The following is a 23,053-nucleotide window of genomic DNA, read 5'->3' as shown; positions in this document are numbered from 1 at the left end:
CTTATAGAAAAACACCAACCCAGCATTGGGAGGTAGAAAAGACTCTTGGATCAACCTCCACTTGAGCATGGAGAAGTCAGGAGGCAAGGAGTAGAATCTTCAGAGAGATCGAGGAAGATAATCCCAGGTTTCAACAAGCATCAATAGGAACTGAAGAGGGACAGCAGGCTTCTAATTCACCAGGCACAACCATGTTACCAGGAATGCCAGCAAAGGGGACCAAACGGAAGGTCTGTTACAGGTGACAACACTCCACCCAAAGAGGACAGAGCACAGTAACTGACCAAAGCCTCAGTATCCCAGCTCACCCATTACCATCAAAAACTGCCACCGGTTAACCTGCTTCACCAGGACATTCTGTAGCCCCAGTGCCAACAGAGCTGAGCAAAGGCCAAAAGAGGCATAAATATCTGCACCTTTGCCTACCCAAATCAAAAGGATGCTCCCAGTAGAGCTGAGGCTGGAATCCAGACATCACAAAGGTTGTCTGAAGTGGACAAGGGAAACATCCCTGTGAAATTCAGAGCAGACTCATCTTCAGAGGAACTGTCTGCCCTGGAAGAGCCTGCTGCTCTCAAGAGGATTCATACAATCGTGGTGGCAACTTTCACCTCAGACTTTGCTGGCCTTGTGGGGATAGAATCACAACCAGGGCCAGGACACCAGAGGCAGTGCAATCGCCACAGGAGGCCTATGGAGTTGGATGGTGTGGGATCCACGGGAGAAGTATCCCTGCAGACACAGGTGGTTGGGTTCACTCACCTCCAGTTTCATGTTGGACACACCTGAGTTCCAGGAAAGCCAAGAGGCAACAGTGTATTCTTTTTGCTTCCTGCCTCCAATTTCACCCCCATACCTTGAAGGTACTACATCGTGCCTCTAATGTGTTAAAGTGAGGTCTTGATGAAAAGCTTCCAATAGGTATAGAACATCAGGAAGAAGGGCACATCTACAGCACTTAACGACAAAGTCTCAGTCGATTCCATGGTGCTGACCTCTGAAGTCTGGTCTTCATATCTTACAGGCCATGCACACACCAGTGGGTGGCAGATGTCAACCTAAGACACCCCCCCGCCACCCACCCCACCCCACCCCAGCAGTGCCTGCTGCTTCACAGATTTAGATACAGAGCCTCGGTTTGAAGATGGAAACATTTCACAAGTTACCATTAATTCTAGTTAATAAGTAAAACAAGCCATACTCCCAGGTGTCTACTCTTCTAGACATGACTTCAAGCAGCTCTCAGCTGGGAACCACCGTAAAGGAGTTGAGAGAAGAAATAGCCATTTGCTCCTGTACTGAATTTCTCAGAATACTGCCGTAAGAACTGCTTCACTCTAGTTGTAGACTTCAAGTGTAAGTGTTAAGTCAGAGTCCTTTAATTCTCCTTCCCAGAACTTGATAGACCACAACAAAGACAACACCTGCAGCACCACTCAGACTAACATTCAAGATGTCAGTCCCTGGATCCCAAAGCAACTCCACAAAGGGACCAAGACTACAGGAATCCACCAAAGGCTCTTGGAGGATCTTTCAAAGTCATTGCTCCTGCTTTGTCATTAGCTACATCTGAAGGAACGAGGGTGGAAGCAGTTTGAGTATTTGACACTCAGGCTTTCGTGAATGAGACAAAAAGCAGACAAAAACAATCCCTAGTCATGAAAGCTGTGACATGCTAAATATCAAGGAAGCGAGAGATCAGTTGGCTAGAAAAGTTGATACTGTGCATGATGCCATTGAAAACTTTAGTTAAAAGCAAACTCAAAATGCTCAACACACCAAACTTGAAAAGTTGCTAACAAACATCTCAGTTATGCCTTTTTGACCTATGAAAGATATTCCATATATTGGAAAGATGTATCCCACATGGCCTCCTAATGCTTCTAGATCTACCAGCTGTTAACTGCGGTTTCAGCTTCTCCTGCTTGTATTTCTGATCCTAACAAGGAATGGAGTGACTGGTGACCGACTAAATGTGTCCTGCAAGTACAAAGTTACACAAAACCTACCTCACTGGTCAATTCCCTTGCACTGGAATGGAAAGCTCATTTATAGCATCACTGACAACTTCTGACCTGAGCAGTCTAATGCAGTACTGGGACAATGGTCGACCAATGATAAAAGCTCCCTTTGCCTTCCAGAGCACATTTACAGTTTCTCTCATCTAAGCTCGAGGACAACTTACAGACTAGCATGTTTACATGTTATGAATTTCAGAGAACCCTGATGAACGTGACTGGGAACATCACTATGCCAACTCAGAATGGGCACAGAGCGCAGCCCCATTGCACAAAACAGCATCAAATCCCCTACTTAAAATTATCTTTCAAGAAACATTTTTCAGGACATTTGAGTTCAATAACCTGAGGCCTTTATGGTTTGTCTCCAGGATAAACACACGAGGTACTTTATTTCCACTTAGTTGTGGTTTTTTCTGCTTTTTAAAGCTTTTAAGTTTGCGTCCCACTCAAATTGAGTTTTAAGTGTGTAAGTTACCTGATGAATTTAAGGAACCATATTCACAATGTGCAAGCATAATTTTGCATGATTTTAGTTAGATTGCATCATTTTTAAATTTAGATTTGACAAAGCTGTACATAACGTATCCAGCTAAGTTTAGTCTGTGCTTCCTAGACTTACAGCCTTGCAATGGATCTTTTTCACTTGTCCTGGGTCAATGAGTTTCCAACTTTATTAGTAGGGAATTTTTGCCCTTTTACTGAAGACAAACTGGAAGGAGAGGTGGAGTAGGAAGGTTTGTAACCATCATGATACAGACACTAGTTTTGGAGAAGAATCTTCGAAGACGTTGAAGTGAGAAGAAAGCTTGGGAAGCAGGGGATTCGTGGTTTGTTGCTCACCCCTGCCCCCAACTGGCTGTTGGTCAGAATTTCAGTCATAATACCCATTTCTTCCTCAGACATGTTCTTGTCCAATTGTCTTTTCCCAAGACACCAACCAGGAATTGAGTTTAATATCCAGAGGATGTTCAGGAAGTCATTCAGGCAATGAATTTAGGTGTTTGCCCAACTATGAAGTGTAGAAGTTTCTTGCCATTGAATTTGAGGCCTTATTGCAAAAACTTTTCAGTGATTTGAATATATGTGCACCAATTAGGTGTTAATGGAAATGTTGAAAATTTGACTAATGATTGTTTTAAAGATGTGTTCAGTCAAGGTAAACTGCCCACTATAAGCCATATGGTATTTTTTTAAGGTTAAGATGTAGTTTAAAGTCTTAGTGGATAAAGTTATATCCACAGGTAAAACTGAATGAAGTATGTAGTGAGATTCTTGAAGGTATGTTGGAATGTAGAAAGCCCCTTGGGATGATAGCCAGCCATGCATGGGTCATGGAGAGGGAACAGGAACTCAGCCCTCCAAGGACTCATCTGCAAGCAGTATCAGAGCAGCTTCTCAGAGCCTCTGCACAGACAGGCTACATGTGACCCGATAGCAGCCTACACAGGAAGGCATGGAGGTCATTCAGACTCACACTGGGCTGTACCCCCAGACATTATGACTGTGGTCCCAGTCCCAGGCCATAATAGGAAAAGGATGTCCCAAATCAAGAAGAGGAAAAGTCAGGCAGTATCATAAGCCCTAGGAGCTTAGTTTAGGAAATGTGTTCTAGGAGGCAATCTGCTCTCCAGGGAATGCTCCTGGCCTGACCCAAGCTACCCTGACTCCAACACTGAGAATTGGAAGTGGTCATTTGGCAGCGGCCATACACATCATCTCCCCTGTGGAGAAACCCAATGGCCCTCCAGTGTTCCTAGGAGATTCACTCAGCTGTCTTCCACAGGGGGGATATTTTGACCCTCACAACCCATCCCTGCCCAGCTGTTTCTTACAACACAGGGAGACACCTATACAGTATTTCCTCCTCTAACTTATTCCTGTTGGCTGCACTGGCACATACCTTCCAGCCAGAATACAGGATGCAGATATGTCTTGCAAGCAATGCTAAAGAGGGGTTGGGGAACACCAAACATAGAAGTTCCCAACCTGAGCACAGACAACAGGTTATGCCACATGCCTAGGGGGACTGCTGGCTTAGAGATGGACCACTTAGCTTATTCTTATGCCTTGAGGCCCAAGAAAAGGCCAGTGAGCTCTTTGGGGGCATGCACAGATCACCAGCATTGATTTGGGGGCGAGGCCATGGCTCGTGTTTTCCAATTCTATCTCCCAAGTCACCTGGACTCAGACTAAATAAAAGGTAGATTTTAGCAACTGTTTAAGAACAGGAGTTTGAGGCATTCTTCTGAAACACATCAGGTAGAGAGAATCTTTCCCAAAATGGGGGGGAGAGGGAGACCACCAGCTACTGTAGCCTAGTCCCCCAGGAAAGAAGCCAAGTTCATAACGAGCAGGCGCAAGGCCCTGGAGTGTGGCAAGTCCACAGAGCCACTTCCTCAGTTCATCTGATGTCACTTAGGATGTGGCAATACAGGTAGGGGCTCACAACTAGTCCCTAAGTGAAGAATGGGGCACTAGCAAGATTGAGGGCATCTAAAACATGATAAAGGTCCCAAGAAGTCACTCAGGGAGGCCCCCTTGACCATCACCACCCCCCCCACACCCCCTTCAGTACACATAACAAGCTCCACCAGCTGCTGTCAATCTCACAATGATGGTGAAGCCAAGTCCAGGGTCACCTAGGAGCCTCTTTTCCCACCCTGCAGCTCATCACCTGAGCTTCCCTTGGTAGGGATCCATGGTCCTAGGATTGAGGAACTTGAAGCCCTGCTAGGATGCATGGGAAACCTCAGCAGTTCAGGACAGGTCCCCAGAGAAAGGTCTCAGCCAGATCTGCCCTTTTCCAGAAGACAGGCAGTACAACTTCCCTTCCTGAGGAGCTGGGTGCTGTCCTATACCCAATACCTGGACTAGAAGTTTCAACATTCTTCTGTGGACCTTTAGTGTTTCCCAAGTAATGGAGAGTTCTTATGCTCTCAGTTGTGGCATACAACTTTGCCAATAGTGATCATCTCCACAAGTGCCCCTTGGGCAAGATATGCAGCAAGGAGCTGCAGAGCAACCCATGTCTCAAGTCCAGCAGCTTTAGGATGAGAAGTCTGCAAAAGTGTTTACTCCTAGGGCCAGGAACGCAATTCTAGGAAATGGTGCTGGGCTTCTGGGAGCACTATCCACAGGTCATCCCACAGCCATCCACATGAAGCTGGAGAAAAAGGACTCCACAGAGCTTACACATAATACTGACCTCAGGAAGGCTGTGAGCCACTGGTCTCCTCTGGTAGGACAGTGATGTCCCGAGAAGGCTGAGCTAGAGTATACAGCACAAGACAAGCACCAAAGCAGCAAGAACAACTCCCAAGTGACAGCAGTTACCAAATCCAAAGTAATCTGTGCTTCAGAAGACAGAGGCTCTGGCACAGTCCCTGCCTCAGACATTGTCTCCTCCTCAGCAGATACAACAAGCAGTACAAGAATATGAAGGACCCCCATGCTCAGCGTTTGTATGAAGGAGTCTCTAAGGCAGCTACTGCAAAGTCATCTCCACGGACCAGGACAGCATCTCTAGACATGGCACATGACCTGCCAGGACAGCAGCCATATATTCTTTCACAGAAAGCCCCACCAGACCTTGATGGAAGGGCACCCCAACATCAGCCTGGCCTGCATACACTTAGGGCATAGTCACCTGAGGTTTCTCCATTGAAAATAGGGGACGTCAAAAGACATGCAGCCCCGGCTGTTGCCATCAAGAGCCCCAGGAGGCCTCTGTGCTGGAGCAGGTGTGCAGCCCCCACCGCCTTCGCTGAGAGCTGCCTGGGACTAGTGTTTTGACCGAGTCACCTGTGGACATGGACCCACAAGATCTGAGGGTACCCAGATGAGCAGCTGAATGGCATGGTTGACCTGAGTTTTTGGAAAAAAAAAAAAAAAAAAAAAAAGCCCCAACTTTGAGAAAATTTTCATGATTTTAGGCTTTAGGATGTGGAATCATTTCTCGAAGTATCCTGTCATTTGGAGGTCCTACTAGCACTGGCATACATAGCTCATCAGGCTGTCCTGCACACTAGGAAACACCGCTCTCACAGCAGTGCCAGCCTTCCAGGTGAGCAACCCTTCCTGAAGGGCAGAGTTGCATAGGAGGTGCTTTTGTGTAAAAGCATGTCCGCCATGGTTTGTGTTCTTTCCACTTTACTTTGATACATAATATAGTTAGAAAATGTTATAATTTAAGCAAGAGAGTTACCAAGTAAAAGCTTGGTCTTTTATTCTTGTACTCTGAGTCCTGAAGACTAAACTCATTGTATAAAATTATGTTGTAAGGAGTTTAATAATGTTGGATGTTTTTCATGTTTATATTCTAACCAATGTCATGTGATACTAGTCTACAGAACAAAGCAGGCTTTGTACGTATTTCCATGGCAAAATAGTTGATAAGCCAAGCTGATTGTGTTAATGTTTTCAGTAAAAATTATTGCAGACGAACTTGGTGCCTGGGATCACATGACTGTAACATGGGATGCTCGCCTAACACCACCGAGAATATTTGCCTGCTTAGCACGGTGCTTGGTGGGTGGGAGTGGGGTGGGCAGAGCAGCCTTCTAAGCACTGAGCTCGGACTCCTGCCAGGCAGAGATCCCAGGCTCTCCTGCTCACCCATGGCTGCCTCCCTAGGCAGGAATCGTCCACATTTCAGAAGTGTTTGTTCAGGGGGATGGCATTAGTTCACACAGGATCCAGACAAATCTAAAGGAAGTGACAAAAGTAACAAGAACATCTCCCCAGTGTATTCCTCAAATCCATCCAAGAGTTCCAAGAGCCCCTGGCTTGTTTCCGTTCTGGCCCTTGGCTGAGGGTCCTTAAGCACCACCTGGTGGCCATGAGACATCACAACAGACAAGGAAATCCTAAGTTCTTAGGAACTTAGCATTCTGACATCACCCCAACCCAGCAAAGATCCTGTGCCCTAGCAACAACGGAACTTTTATTTAGAAGTCAGCCTCTCTACTAGAAAAGGATGAGGAGACATCACCCATTCTCAAAGAAAATGAGCCAAACTTGAGTTTAGGAGATGGCAGCCACATACAGCAAGCTGTCTTGTAAGGGGCACAGCAGCGGCCCCAGGCCACCGAGGGCAGAGCCTCCAGGACCCGGACCCATCACTATAGATGACTTTGCCTGGGAAGACTCACTTCACCGTTAGGAAAGTGTGGCCTCCCCTGGTGGCTCTAGGTTTACAGTACACAGAATTACCTGCTTTGAGGCAACGCGTCTCTTAGTGAGTGGTGACTTAAGGAACAAAATGTCTACTAGTGCCTGGAAAAACCACCAAGTACAGGGAAGAGGTCAGTTATGAGAGCAGATAGGCTCTTTCACAAAGTATACTGAAGGATTCCTATGAGAGTCACGGCCTAGGATGGCTCCTCCAGCTGCAGTCCAAGGTAAAGTATTCCCATTAGAGCCCTTTATCCCTGGGGTCCTCAAGGCCACCTCCAGGAACCCAGGGTGCTTCTGTCCTTTTCCCAGGAAGCCAGGCTGGCTCCTTTGTCTACAAGCATGATCACAGCCCCAGGAGCCATTTCTAGAACAGGACAAGTGCTAACTGCCAGTGATCAGACACTGAACCTGAAAGCTGAACCCCATCTTCCTGTCATGGAGTTAGCTTCCCCTGGTCTCCCCCATCGACTTTCATCCAATGTACTTGCTGCTGGCTCAGTCCTCCTAGGGCCACATCTAGCTCCTAAGGATTAAGGATTTCCAACTTGGAGTTGATGTCTAAAAGAGTTGTCCAGATCAGGCTCCCCGTATCATGCAACAGGATACAGTAGCTTCTGTAGTTCAGTCCCTTCCTTTAGGGATTAGGAATAAAAGATGGGAAATGAGGCAGAGCAGCATTGACTTTCCATTCCAAGGTGTCTTGACAAGCAGAGATGGTCTCGTTGGAAAGCCCATAAGCTCCTCAGTTGGGAGAAGGCCGACAGTTAATGTTTTCTGAGAATGGCTTTCATTGTATTTAAGACACTAAAACGTACTCAAGTAACAGCATATTCAAGTAACAAGTGAGTTCAGGTGATGACAAATCTACTTCCACCTGGCATAGATGAGATTTGTCTAATAGAAAACACCACAGCTTCTATAGTCTTCACTGTACATTTAAGTCAGAGGATTTTGTACAAGTTTAGTCTTTCCTCACAATTCACGCAAGTTCAGAAAAGCACAACTGATGTGTCACAGGATGAGTTTAGCAAAACCCTGGTTGGCCTGCAAGTTGCTTTTGTAGTCCCACCCAGCCAACCATCCTTGAGGGGGGAAGCACACAGCCCAACCTCAGCACAATCGGCACTCGACAGCAGAATTCTAGGGATCAGGCTGGAGCCAAGCGGCAGGCACTAGAAGAAAGTTAGAGTTCTATGGGCCCGGCCCTGCCCCGCCCCGCCCCACCCCATCCATGACTGCTTCTCCCTCTGGGAGGGCAAGAGGTCAAGTCCCTTCTTCAGTCTCCCTGCCAACAGATTCATTTCCCCTGGGGCACTGCAGCACAAAGACTGGCAGCCCATTCTCTCCAGTCCAAAGGCTGCTTCTTGAGGGATCATTCTACAGGAGCAGATTCCCATTCAGAAGGGATTTCATCCTAGGGAATGCACTAGACACCAAATCCTTGGACATGCTCTGGTCTCCAGGAAGTATATGCCCAGAAGTGGTGAGGGCAACCCTACAGTCCTAGGAAGGGGTAAGATGAGCAGGCCCACAGGAACCTTCTTCCCTCTTCTGCGTGGCCAGTTCTTGTGGGCCCAACTCTGTGCCTTCAAGATGAGCACATGGAGCTTCTATTCCCAGGGTGGCCCCAGGGGAAGCAGACCTGTTTTTAGAAGGTCCTGTGTTTAGGACATCCTGCCTCTATTAGCAGCTGCCTGAAATGACTGTATCAACTTATCTTGGCCAGAAATACTTCAATGGCTTCCACAGCCCTTTCTAGGTCCTCTTCTCACCAGGGAAGATAAAGGTTAAGACCACTATCCAAAAACTCCTGGGTTCCTCTGAAACATTGTCATCCAGGGAGGTTAGGATGTCAAGGACAGAGTTTCATCTACCAAGATTTTGGAACATGCCCCTTTCCGGATAACTAAAGGAAGGTATGCCTTCAGCAGCTAGTCCATCAGGCCTCCCAGAAAGTGGGAGGAAAGAACTCAAGCCTAACTTCTGAAGGTGGGATGAAAAACTCTGTTGGTTCTGAACAGTCAAATCCCTCTGAGGATGTCTGGATGAGGGAGAAGCAGGGGTGGAGTGGCCAGACCTCAGCAGCCCACTTTCGTGTTCCAGGCCCCAGAACACCATGAGGAAGAGGGGAGAAAGCTCTTGATGCTAAGTCCTCTTTCAATCCCAGCAGATGAAGAAACAAAGAAGAGATAGAGGAGGAGCACCACTCACTGAATCATGCCGGTGAGAGACAGAACAATCCGACATTCCTCAGTCATTTAAAGACACTAAAGCAGCTTGCTATGTACCAAAAAATCCAAGTCTAAATCTAGGACAGCCTGTAGGACTGAAGCCTTCATCTCCAGTTCCTTAGTGAGCTTGTTCTTAAGTGCATATGAAAGCCTCACTTTCCTCCACCGCATGTGCATTGTCCTACTCAATTCACCTCAAAACCTTTCAAGGCCATTGAAGGGTATTTTATATCCCCCCCCCCCCAACCTTCCAGTCACTCCTGTGGAGAACAGAGTAGCCAAGGGGTCATGAAGCAGCATCCTCTGCTCAGAAGCCTGCAGGGGGAAGCTCACTGCTACATGATTGAGATCTCACACCAGTGCTCCATGCTGAGCCACAGGTCGAGACAAAATGTGTTATACCATTGTTCATCTGTAGGAGAAAACCTAGATGTTTCTCTGTTCATAGGAATGAGCTGTTCCTTAGGTCACAGACATGACAAGGCATACCAGCCTTCATTCTATCTCCACTAAATGGGATTTTCTTGCTCTTTGAAGCCCCCCCCCCCCCCAGTTCTTAGAGAAGACCAGTTGATAGCATTCTAGATACCTAAAATCAAGCAGTTGTCAGGGTACCCTTATGATACTTGATCAGGAGCCAGAATAGAACAGCTAGAGCATCCAGGCACTCTCGTGTTAAGGTAAAGCCCATTCAGTTTAAGAGGAATTATTTCTCTATTGCATCAAGGCACTTTCTGGAAGAATGTGTCCCACAAGATCAACTTCTAAGTTGGACTATGACAAAATGTCAAGTCCTGGATTTAAAGAGACTGGAGACATCCACTGTAGCAACTGACTGGCATCTCCCACTGACCCGTATCTTCTGATGACTATAAAAACATGGGATATGCTTGGAAGAGGCCAAGTGTAACAAAGCCATCTGCTGAGCTCAGCAACTTTGGCTTTGGATGTACTCTAAGCACAGGTGCATTCCTCTTTCGTTATGAGGTCATTTGGGCAACACCCACTCCAGTTCTGGTCTAACAGCAGTGGAAGTCCTCATGGAGACATGTGGGTCACCTAGAACTGAGACAGAATATGGGCCACTTAGTGACCACTAGAGAAGCTTTCTGCACAAATGAACATCCCTAACATGAAGGTCCTCTCAAAGCTTTTTGATTTGAGAAGACAGGATTTTTGGCAGCAAGACCATGGTGAGGAATGTTTCCCAAGTCAGAGGGCAGACTCCAAAGATCCAGTACATCCCTTAGGGAGAGGCCTTAGTCATGGGTAAGGGAGAAGCCTTTCTCCATCTTAAGCCTGACCTGCACATGAACTAGTGGTAAAGCTCACATCCCCTGGAATAAGGTCAGATGTCTTCTAGCAATCGGATTTAACCCAGAAGAAACTGTTTCATAAGACATGGCTCAAAGGACATCAAAAAAGGTACAGCTATGAAAGGTTCGAGAGGGAGGTCCAAACATCTACCCCATTCACCAGGTCCCATTATCAGCTTTCACAAGGCTAACCCCATGGTGATTTTGTAGCACCATAACTCATGACTGTCATATGAAGGATGTGTTTTCATTTGGCTTGGAATGAGATGAACTTGATAGTTCATGGAAAACTCCTTGAGCAACAGTCCCCTAAGCATTCAGAAGTGAGCTCTACCTAGGATTAAAGACTTACGTCACCTTCCCTAAAACCTCGCATAGGAGGACCTTTAAGCCTCAGGACAGTTTAGAAATACTAATTACCATTTGAAATACTCGAGTTAAAGTGGAGTCAACTAGAATAGATGGGAAAATCCAACATCATAGTGGGGTTTAGCAAGAGGCTGACATGAAATGGCATTGTCTAGAGACCTCAAGGGAAAACAGGCAGATACAAAGGGCAGTCCAGGCACTAGTGTCCTGCTTGACCTGAAACCCAGAGATTCATCACATACTTACACTGTCAGCAAAAGGTGGCACCTGGGACCCAGCCACCTGGTGGTGGGGCATCACCTCCGAGTGCACTATCTACCATTATATGACTGGCTCTGCAACTCAGAATGACTGCATCATGGACCCAGCTCAAGTGTCAGACATGAGAATCTTTGTCCAGGAAGAACCTCACATGGCGAGGTTGTGATGCCAATTCTTTGTTTTTATTCAAGAAATTTGTACAACTGTCAAGGACCACGTCATGAATAAAGACATTGAAGAACAAAGTAATTCTCTGCAAGTTGCACAAGCCCAGAATATTCATAGTAACCACCTGTAGCAATGTCAGTTTCCAGTCCTGGTTCATGATTCACTGACAGTCCCTTCAGGGAAAGCTTGAGACTTACCCAGTCTGCATCCCTGTAGGTAGGCACCTAGACACCGTTCAACAATCATGGGCCTAGGCCTTCCTGGAAAAGACACCTAACATGATTCATGCCCAGTGAAACCCAAGTAGTACACAGAATTGAAGATTAAAGGATTTAAGTTATAATTCCATTTAGAACATCCCATGATCATGAACGCCCTGTCACTGACCTGTTCATATTTCACTGGAACAATTGTACCATGAAGATGCCAACATTCATTCTGGTCATGGGACCTTTAGTAATTCCCATTACTCACAACATGGCTGCTTATTGAACAGAGGCCAGCCGTGAGCTCTCTGCTCTGGTTCTCCAAAAGTCTGAGGTCCACCCCGAGTGGCCTCTCACATGCAGCTCCCATCACCCTAGATCAGCCAGTACCCACCCAGAGTTAGGACCTCTTGTTCAGCCAAGGTCATTTCCCACTAGCTCTTGTGCATTGTCTGGGACACAGCAGAACACTTGATCCCCAATAGCAAGCATCACATTTCTGAGCAAGAATCTTCAACCAGCTGCCCCCAACTCTACAATCCTCTTCCAGTTCAGGCTTTCCTGCATGAACAAGGATTTCAAGAATAGGAATTGGGCATCAGGAGTTTCTAACTTGTGCCGTACAAAGTGCACGTAGTTGATGTATAATACCTGGAGGATTAAAGGAATGGCTGCTGACTGAGCAGTGTTGGAAGTCAAGAAAGGTTATGTGACTGTCCTTTCCAGAACAAATGCCAACTAAAATGCTCAGTTTCCTGAAGATGGACAGAAGTCATCCAAAGATGGCTGTTGGCAGCTCAGCTCAGAGACTGAAGGAGCAGGCACTCCTGCCTTTTGGGTGTGCAGTATCCACAGGGCAGGTTTTTGGTTTTTGTTCTGCATTTGCCCAGACAAGCTAGATGTAATCAGATGTGTCATCCTAGATGACAGGACCCTGCTTGGTGATACGACGTATTAAGCTACGTGGTATAGGATGTAACCCCAGAGGTAAGATTCCCATATAAGGGGAGAAATTCAGGCAGTTATCGGAAGCTGTAGAAGCTAGGTTTAATGAAGAAAGTCAACCAAGGAGGCAGAAAGCCTGTTCTCTTGGAGAACTCCCTTAAGCATCTGACAAATGCCTATAAGCCCCTCAAACCTTACTTTTTGGAATCAATGAAGACTTCCATTCCCATCATCCAGCCACCTGCCATTATCTGTCCTTTAGAATAATTGCTGCAAGGTACCTTCCACTATGCCTAAGAATTAGCTCAGCCTTCCCTTACTGGGTGGCTATTATCTCCCCACAAACTGCTAACTTGCTATGGACAGAGGTATTTTTGGTTTTCCCAGCTGGTGGAAGGGTACACATCAGTAAGAATCCAGGAGTGCTGCTGAAAATCCTAGAAAGCAGGGTACAGCCCACACAAACAGGAAGCCCGAGAGGGTCTGTAGTCCTGAGACAGAAAAGTCAGAACAAGCTGGTAGTTTTAAGAAAGATCTGAACTTGCCACACTGCAGTCTGTCCAAGAACACAGCTAAGACCTTTTGGGTTTTGTAATATTCATGAACCAAAGAGGCACACAGATGATCAAGCTCAACCCCAACTGTTCGAGCTCATCTCCCAAAGCAGAGGGCACTACGACATCTATGTAGCTCTTCGGTTTCAAGAAGCCTACCTCTGCCATGCATTGTTGTCTTCAAGGGTGTGCGCATCAATACTGAAAATTGGCTTTCCCCTTATTTCTCTAGGGACAGAGAAGACTACTTTGCCTTCAAGAAATATGACTCGAGGGCCAACTGGCCCATCCACCGGATGCCAGTCCTGATGGTTGGGTGCAGGACTCAGAGCTCAGGGACCTGAGCTCTGCACCCACCCAGGTGGCTCCTTCTGTGCTGAGCCCTGTCCACTCTGCATTAAGTTAGAAGCAGATCTACACTGATACAGCCCTCCAAGGTGCTAATTCAAACTGAGCTTGAGTAGATCGGGGCACCCATGAAGTTACTCTTATGCCCTAGCCTCCTCTATTTGGCAAGCTAATCCTTTTTCTTCATGCAGAGTAACTTCAGGAAAGCCCTACATCCTGACTGACTGACAGGAGCCACCTCTGCTGCCTTCACATGGCCGGTGTCCTCAAGTTCTATTAGGCAGGTCACCTTCCACAAACTGAGTGCACTGAGTGGAACCTTCTTGGTCAGCGTGGACCAAGGTTACAGAACTGTTGCTGGGGGTGCAAATTAACCACTTGCATGAGCTCAGTGAAAATATGTTCTCCATGTCTGGCAAGGTTCAGACTACTGCACTCAGATGAGCTGACAGATGCCTCCAGCTGCTTTGTCTCCTTCCTGTACACCCCCCACCCCAGCCAAGTCACAATCCTGCTCTCCTAACCACTGCCAAAAGGTACAAGAGCTATGCCAGCAGACAGACCCTGAGCACCCACATGACAGGTTGCTACTAAACTCCAAGTCCTGGCAAGCCCCTGACCTTCCTGTGGAATCTCAGGCCCCAAGATCCCCCCAAGAATTAGAGAAAGGCTGCTCAGGGCTTCTAAGCTGTCTACTTCCCCTCAGCCCTCACTTGTCGACCTTTGTTTCCCCAGCCTTTTCTTCTACAGTCCTATTGTATTATCAGTTCAACTGCAGCTACCCTTAGCAGCATTGAGAGCTGATGGTGTGAACCAGCAGCCCTACCAAGAGGAGCATATTGTGACCTTGGAGGGGACAGCCACATGGAATCCACACCAGACCCTCCTGGCCTGGGAAGGGCAGCAAACAGCTTGATGATGCACATGGCAGTAGATATATTCCATGTCTCAGGTGAGACCCACCCCCAGAGAGCTGGGCTGAGGATGGGGCCTGTCACTGGCCCTGTGTAACAAAGGCCACATTCAATGAGTAAAGATGGTGACTGACACTTCCTGGTCTGCTATCACCTAGCACAGGAGCAGATGGACCACACACAGACAGCTGCTTTGAGTGGGCTTCTAAAAGCAATGCAAGTCTGAGTGTTTATGTTCTGCTTGGGGCCATTAGACATCAGGGGCATTCAGGAAGCAGCATGACCCAATGTGCAAGAGCATTCATCCTACCCAGGGGTCCCCAGGAGGTGCAAAAGGCCAGACTGGCAGGCCCCAGACTCTGTGGTCCACCTTCCTGATACTCCATGCAAGAGGCAGAAGGAAACCTTTGTTCTGAATTTGAAAGAGCAAATATGGCCGAGCCTGGCATGTGGAGGTACTGATTGGCAGATGAGAGGACATGGAAAAGGAGCCCCACCTTTTGAGAAGTCCCCACCCTGGCCACGCTTTCCTGGAGTCGCAGAATATCCCAGAGCCTTCCAGGAAGGATATATCCTGATCAGATAGTTCAAATTGTAGGACGTCTATGGCCCAATGCCTGCAGGCTTGCCCATCTGCTTCACACAGCCACTACAGCAGCCTACTCCTGGCCATAGCACAAAATGGAAATATTCATCCTGTGAGCAAGCTCTAGAACATTCTAGGACAGCAAGTACAGAAAGCTCAGGCCTCAGGAGGGCACTGAGGACCAAGTCTGAAGCTATCTGTCTATACACAGGGAGTGCTTGATTGGAGTCCCACCTGGACCATACATTGATATTCAACTAGAGGCCATGGAGCCTGCCATAGGGTAACCGCAGCCAGAGACATCTTGAGGGGAGGAATCTCTAATCCATTCCCAGCACCAGTACTGCATGGGCCAGGTATGAAGCAGGCAAACTTCGTAAGCGTTCCCTGCAGAAGGAGAAACATTACACAGCTCGTCCTTCCCGATGGACTGTCCCACAGAGTTCCAGCTTGGCTGACCAGGCCCCACCACCAAGGCAGCTCCTCACAGGTCTCCTCTGTCCCTGGTGAAAGCCCAAGTCCTGCAGAAAGTTATGCTACCTCCCCTGATGGTGGACAGAAGTCATCTCGAGCATCATTGGTTCAAGGAAGCCAGTTCAGAGCCAGCCCTTGTGTCACAGCCAGAGACTCAGGTCACGGCAGCGGCAAGTCATACTAGCATCTCACTTAGCATCTTCACAAACTGGATATGAACCAGTGTCCCACAGGAGGACACGGAGGCACAGTTCCGACCCCCTAGCCCCTGAGTCCACCCATGTACAGTGAGGACATGACCTTGAGCTTCAAGTTTCATGACAAGACTCAGGAATCCTCACCACTTGAGTGAGAAGGGCCAAAGTGCTGCAAGTCACAGGTCCTAGGACCTGGACTAAGTGAGCATTTCCAAGAAGGGAGGAAAGTGAGCTTCTATGGAGTGACTCCTTTCCAAGATATCTCTCCCAGCTTTCTAAGATTATGGGGAGAATATAGGCATCCAGCACTCCACCCATGACGGTTCCCCATTGCAGAACTCCAAGGCACCCTTCAAAGGTGTTGAGAGCCACTGAACTGAGTTCCTCTTTCAGGGGAGATACTGCTGCACCACAGCATACGGCAGTGTCTGGAGACAGTTGTCATGAATGGGAAATGCTTCTAGCATCTAGGAAGATTAGCCCATAGGTGCTAAACATCTTATAGTACACAGGACAGCCCCCCAACCCCAGTGAAGAATCATCCAGCCCAAAATGTCAATGCTAATGAGGTTGAGTCCTGACCTAGCTGGCAACTTTGACACCAAAAGGTGAAAGAATCAGCTTTTGGAAGCTACATAGGAGCAGAGGCAATGCCTGCAGAATTTGATTCTCTGTGCTGGTGAACCACCCAGCAATGAAGAACTGCCACCCTCGTTGCTGAAGCTCGCTCTCAGCTGAGGGGTGGGCCACCTCTGCTTCAGTTTTCCTGAGGGCCCCCACTCCCTGCAAGGCACTGCCACCTTCAAGGGCCTGCAGATAGACATCGGAGGCAGGAGTGAGTTTGTTTCCCTCTCTGAGATACTGACATCATAGTGGCCAGTTAGGACATCTTGAGAGCTACACATCCACTATTTTACTCAAGTTGTGAGAGGGAATCTTTGTTCCCTCAGGAGTATGAGTTAGCATAAGTCCCCTGGGTTTACCAGGACAGATGTGATTTGCAGCTGACTATTCAAGCTTATAAAAGTTGAAAAAATTCCAGGGACCACCCAATCTTCCCTAGGCAATTCCACCTCAACTGGGGGTTTTTCTTTCTACGTTGTATGACTGGTGTTCTTTTACCTAGGAAGTCTAAAATTTGACAGTTCTTTAGCTGAAGTCATAAGTACTTTTCCTTACAGCAAGAAGTCTGGGAAGGTCTACAATAAATTTGAATAACAGACTACATTGGATGGGACTGTTTTGCGGATATGTCTGGATAAAAAGGGATGGCTAAGCCTCTCCCAGGCTTTGTCCACTTCGCCAGATTCAGAACACCATGGGGGACTAGGGGGAGCTTTCTGTAGTCATGGCATGCTTTTTATGACCCTGATAGATGAGAATACATTCAGATGACAGTGGTGGACGACAATCCACAACTCTCATCACTTGACAAAGGCCATTTACAACGTTTCCAACCATTGACCAGTAAGACTGAGGCCCCCATCCCTGTGCTTTGGGAAGCTCCATAAAGACGTGAAGACCTTCACACCAATACACGTTCATCATCCAGAGGAATTAGTCTCGTTTAGACAAGAGTTGAAGACTAGAGTCAGGCACAGCCTTACGCAGCAGTAGGCAATTTTGCTCACTGAACCTAATGCCTGCAGCCTTTTCACTCCCAGGCTCTATCGTTCCCCTCCCGCTGGCTTGACAGTGAAGTCACTCCAGATCTAAAGAGACTTGCAGAGGATCTACTCTGGAAAGAGGATTCTCGTGATGTAAGATGGATATGGCATGTTCATGAGGCCCAGGCCCAATGGGAGTCCAGCCATCATTGCAGACCACCCACCTTTGATTGCTGCTGGGATCTTCCATGCCTGGGCAATGGTTAAGGAAAAGTGAGTGGATAATTCCCTGTCTTCACATCTAGCCATATCCTGGGCCAGGACCCCAGTCCTAAAAATATGAACTTTCTAAATGTCTGATGCTCCAAGGGCTCATGTTTTAAAGTTAAATTATCCTGGAGAGTTCCCTCAAAGTACAACTTCTCTTCTGCCCCAAGTGAGTAGAAGCCAGGAAGCCTTTCCAGCAGAAATCCTTACTTTGGCAGCTGGTTCAAGTTGACTAATTGATAACAGACCTCATTGCCTGATCTTTTCTTGGCCAGTTAAATCCCACCTGCCTTTGACCAGAGAATTTGAGACAAGATCTTGCTCTGTCACCCAGACTACAGTCCAGTGCCAGTGGCACAATCTCGGCTCACTGCAACCTCCTCTGCCCTCCTGGGTTCAAGCGATCCTCCTGCCTCAGCCTTCTGAGTAGGATTACAGGCATGCGCCACCATGCCTGGCTAGTTTGTTTTTGGCAAAACCTCTTCTCTACCATATTGCTCAGTCTGGTCTCAGACTTCTGGGCTCAAGTGATCCACCCACCTCAGCCTCCTAAAGCACTGGGATTACAGGTGTTAGCCACTGTGCCCCACACCAGGGTCTTGTAATTTTTTAAATCGAGTCCCATGCCAGATAGCAATAGACTATCCAATGCTCCAAAGAGGGCCAGTATCCATTTGCTTTTTAAATAAGATCGAAAGCCCATCAGTACATATTAATAGGAAGGCTAGCAGTGCATAGTCTTGTCCTCAGGTTAACCCTTCTCATCTCTACCCCCATACAATCCACAGGAATCTGGATTGGCATTCCATGGGAGATCTTGCAGGGCTATTGGCATGAGTCACACTTGGTGATTAGGAAGTAACAAGTACTCACGGGGTACACACTTATTCAAGAGTGACAGAGAAGCCTGCAGAAACCCCAGGGCCTACCATATTAGTAGTGACACTTTCAGGCGTCTGATTCCCACACCAACTTCTGTTGTACCTACAAACCCTCTCACAGCTCAGATATAACCTCCTTGGGAGTTCTTAAGTTAGCAAAGAAGGAAAAGTTAGAGTCGGGGTTTATAGATGGATTTGGCTCATTTGAGAACTAAATACAGACCACTCCAACACTATGCAGAGGGCACCATAAGAAACTGACCGAGTCTCCCCCACTGAGGATTTAAATGCACCTGGTTATCTCTTATAAGGAGTTTAACATAAAGATACTGAATCATATGCATTAAACGGATTGGCTGTCCAGGCCCTAGGAGATTAGAAGATGAGTCAACGAGATCTGGAGAAAAGGCATAAAGCGGAACCCATGGGAATGGACAGGAAATCTGTCATAGGTCAGAGCCTGGAATGGAGCTCCCACAGGATGCATTTAGTCAGGTGCACTGGGTAACTTATAGCCAGGTGTACTCAGCCACCCAAGTGCTCCTAGAATAGGCCCACTGACAGCCACCCAACTCCATGGTCGTGACCTGTTGGTAACAGACTTCAATTAAGCCCTCCATAAAGCCACCATCCCTTAGACAAATCCACCACCCAATCCCTAATTAAAGACACAACATGCTGCTCTGGGGAGTAGTCTGCCAGCCTCCGTCAGTCCCTCCAGGGGCAGCCCACAGCCATGAACTAGGCAAACCAGCAGTCCTACCCATCCGTGACCTGGATCCACCTTAAGATGGTGCCTCTGGAGCTCCCCCACAGGCTCAGTCAAGTTTTACATCCTAGTCTGACCTCTGCCCAGTCCTGCTTCCTTCTCCTTTTCACAAGTTTTAAATCTGTTGTTTTAGACAAACTTCCAGTCTTGACTCAGCACCTCCTTCCAAGAGCTCAACTGCACCATCACCATGAAGTATTCACAGCCAACCCAACCTGGCTCAAGGGGAAAAGGAGTCTGGCTTTCGATTGCCTCTTCCATAGCCTACCCTTGGTTCACGAGCAGTTTCGAGGCAGTTTGCTCGCAAGAAACCCGGTCTGGAATGAGCATATTGGAGCTGCAGTACTTATTTTGGGCAAGTGTCCTATACTATCTCTAGTAGCAAGAGTATAGAGGCCTGGATCCAAGGAGAAGTTTCTCCCTCACAACCCACAATGACTCAGGAGGAAGACATGCATGTTCCACACCTGCAAGATTAGTTCTGGCAGGCTGAGACACTGCAGTTCCAGACACTCACCAAGGGACAAAAGCAGTGCCACCAGGTTATTCTGAGCTCCTTTGCGCCTGGAGATCAGGGGTTGCCGATACATGGAGGAAAGCATATGGGACGTGGGTGAGTCACTAGGGCACTTTTTGAAGCTCCCATGCTCAGTGTTACAAGTGTCCAGGCCTCACAGTGGCCATAACCTGACAAGACCAGGGGGTCTCGGACCACTTAGGAAAAGACGTCACCTAAACAAGCAACCTAAACCAGTCAAGTGTTGGCCAGCTGTGAAAGATTTAGTTGGCAGGAGGAGATATAGGTACTATCAACTACATCTCAGAATGACAGTCCTTACCAGACCCGATTTGGGACCGTAGCTGCCCATCACTTGCAGATCTGTCAACATGTCACACCACCTTCACAGAACTAGCTTTCTGGCTGTGAGCATGCTTAAGGGCTCTAGCTGTTAAACCCATGTTCCTTTTGGGATGGCCCCAAGCCAACATTGAGCTGAGCCATTTCCACCTGATGTGGGATTCAAACTGAGGATTATCTTGCTCCAAAGCTCCCTGCTGGACTGGCAAAATTGTCAGGCTCAATTATGATGTGACAGCTTCCCTTTGCTTAAATCCTAGATCTTTTGTATTCCTAGTTCAAGACATACTTCCAGACAATCCAACCATACAACCACCATGAGCGGCAGTGGATGTAACATGGTCCAAGCCGGGGAAGTCAGATTTAGCACTGCCTCCTCCCCTACCAACCTGGAAGAGCTTTGGCTCTTGGTGAGAAGCAGCTACTAGCGCAAAGATGCTGACCACACTGACAGGGCAGCCTCACACCTTCCGATGCTGTGCATGGGTCCCCTGCATGCCTGTCCCTCTATGAATATCAGTAGGCTCCCTTTTCAAAGTTTGGACGTCACAGTGAGTTAAGTTCGAGAGGCAGAATCAACACCAAGACAGACTGTCCTGGGGAGCTGTGAGGGGATGTGCTGTCACATTCCGGAGGTTGACTCCTTTACTGAGACTCATCTGTGTGAAATATGAGTCGGCAAGGAAGATCAGCCCAGACCAATACAATCTGTACAACCTGAGGTGATCTGGCCTATTCTGCCCAAGCAGTTCAGTCATGAACCACCTGAAGAAGTGGAACCACCAACTCAAAGTCAGGATTCTTCACCTGCTCAGGAGAGAGAGGAGGGAGCATCTGCAGCTCAAAGGCCTGAGCTGAAAGCCCATTGCCAGAAACTGGTTCAAAGACTGGGTATGAGCATGGAGATGATCCTGATGTGAAGGAGATGTGCCTGCTAAACCCAGAGCCTGGGAAACTGCCAGAAGGTGGAAAAGCAATCAGCGTTAAAAGACATGCTGAAATGATGCAGGCTGCTCCTATGTTGGGAATTTGTTCATTTACAGCCTTCTGGGGAGGGAAAAAAGAAAAAAAGCACTTGTCTCCAGAGGAGCTGCCCTGCAGAATTTGCTAACGGGTGGGATAATTTTTGGTATGTACAGATATTGTCACTTTGCCACAGCATTAACCATTGTGGTGGTTAATACTGAAGTGTCAACTTGAAGGATGCAAACTATTGTTCCCAAGTAGGTCTGTGAGGGTGTTGCCAAAGATTAAAATTTGAGTCAGTGGGCTTCGAGAACCAGACCCAACCCTTAATCTGTTGGGCACAATCTAATCAGCTGCCAGCAAATAAAAAGCAGGCAGAAAAATGAAATGGTGAGACTCACCTAGCCTCCCAAGCCTACATCTTTGTCCCATGCTGGATGCTTCCTAACCTCAAACATCGGACTCCAAGTTCTTCAGTTGATACTTGGGCTGGCTCTTTGCTCCTTAAGCTTGCAGACAGCCTATTGTGGATCTTGTGATGGGGAGTTTACTAACTTACACATTTATATGTGTGTATCCATCCTATTCTGTTCCTCTAGGAAACCCTGACTAGTAAAGCCACCATCATGTGAGTGGTCACTAACACTTTGGATTCAGTTAAGGGGGAGAAAGCTAGTATGTTTAGATAGAATGGCAAGCAGCCAGAGGCGTTCCCAAACATTCTGCAGAGACTATCTGGATCCTTTCTTGTCGTTGCCCCCTTGACTTGGTCAACTGCTCACTTGTCCTCACCTGAGGATACGTTTATGGTGCACTCAGGCAGTCAGTGAGATATCAGCCTACAGCTGTTTGCCAAATTCTTGGCAAGGATTCCCAACACCCTTGCCCCTCAGGCTTCTAAGGAGGTGTCACCCATGGAATCTTGATTAGATTTCCAAGGCCAACCTCCCATGCTTGGATCTGATGTAAAGATAGTCTTCCAAGCAAAACCAGTTGCCTGGCAAGTTGAACTAGTCTTCAGAGATTTAGACCAACAGTAGGGGAACTCTGGAAAGACAGACCCAGATCCTTGCAAGAGCCTGGGAAGTGAAACCTAGGTGTGGGCCACTACGCAGCATGCTTAGTCTTTTATATCTGAGAGGTGTCAGTCAACTATTTAGACTTGGTTCAGATCACTACTGGCAGCCAGTGGTGTGGACAGTCATTAGTCTTGAAGTTGAGATTTTGTGATCTAGCTCTATAGACACGAAGATTCAGAACCAAGTTCAAGTGTGGCAACTGCCTTATGGATGGCCACACTGAAACTTGAATATGATCACTTGGAGTCACCCCTTTACTGCATGTTTACTTCTGCCTTTGCCAAGTGAGATTTTACAATTGTGGCTATGTTTCTGAACATGTTGAAAACGTAAAACACCTGTGCCAGAGGTCACTTAACATTGAGATGTGCGTGCAACAAGACCAAAGAAACGCATTTCTCTAACTCAGCACAGCCCCCAACCCAGGAAGCAGAGACACCCGAGTGTGGAGCTCTGGCTCACGTGAGCCAAGGTGCCAGGCTCTCCTGCTCAGTGATGTCACTCCCAAGGTGGGAGTCGCTGCCTGTGTCTCAGGATACAGGCCCCTGTAAAGGACAGTAAGATAGACTCCCCAGTGCCATCCTCAAAATCCATGAGTCCCCAGAGAGCCAGTGGCTTCCTTTCCATCCTGGACCCTGGCTGATGGGAGTCCTTTGGCGCCCCCTGGTGGCCACGAGGCAGCACATCAGACAATGAAATCTGCTTGGGAGCTTGACAGTCTGACAACCCCCACCCTAGGGAGGGCCTATGCCTGTGACAAAGATGTGAATCTTTGCAAGTCAGCCCTCCTGGGAAAGGGGGCACAGACAACCTGTTAAAAGAAAGTGAGCCAAGCTTGAATTTCGAGTAAGGGACAGCAG

The 23,053-nt window shown here is 47.6% G+C and overlaps 1 long non-coding RNA gene across 1 annotated transcript; it reads left to right on the top strand.

Moving 5' to 3' along the window:
• Nucleotides 1-6,984: 6,984 nt before the first annotated feature.
• Nucleotides 6,985-21,527, top strand: LOC129464363 (uncharacterized). Its single transcript, XR_008651563.1, has 5 exons — nt 6,985-7,420; nt 9,300-9,419; nt 14,330-14,546; nt 17,430-17,645; nt 19,423-21,527. It is a non-coding gene; the product is annotated as an uncharacterized lncRNA (long non-coding RNA).
• The last annotated feature ends 1,526 nt before the right edge of the window (nt 21,528-23,053 follow it).

Source organism: Symphalangus syndactylus, chromosome 16, assembly GCF_028878055.3.
Source record: "Symphalangus syndactylus isolate Jambi chromosome 16, NHGRI_mSymSyn1-v2.1_pri, whole genome shotgun sequence".
Classification (NCBI taxonomy): Eukaryota; Metazoa; Chordata; class Mammalia; order Primates; family Hylobatidae; genus Symphalangus; species Symphalangus syndactylus.
This window is presented reverse-complemented; position numbering and strand designations above follow the sequence as displayed.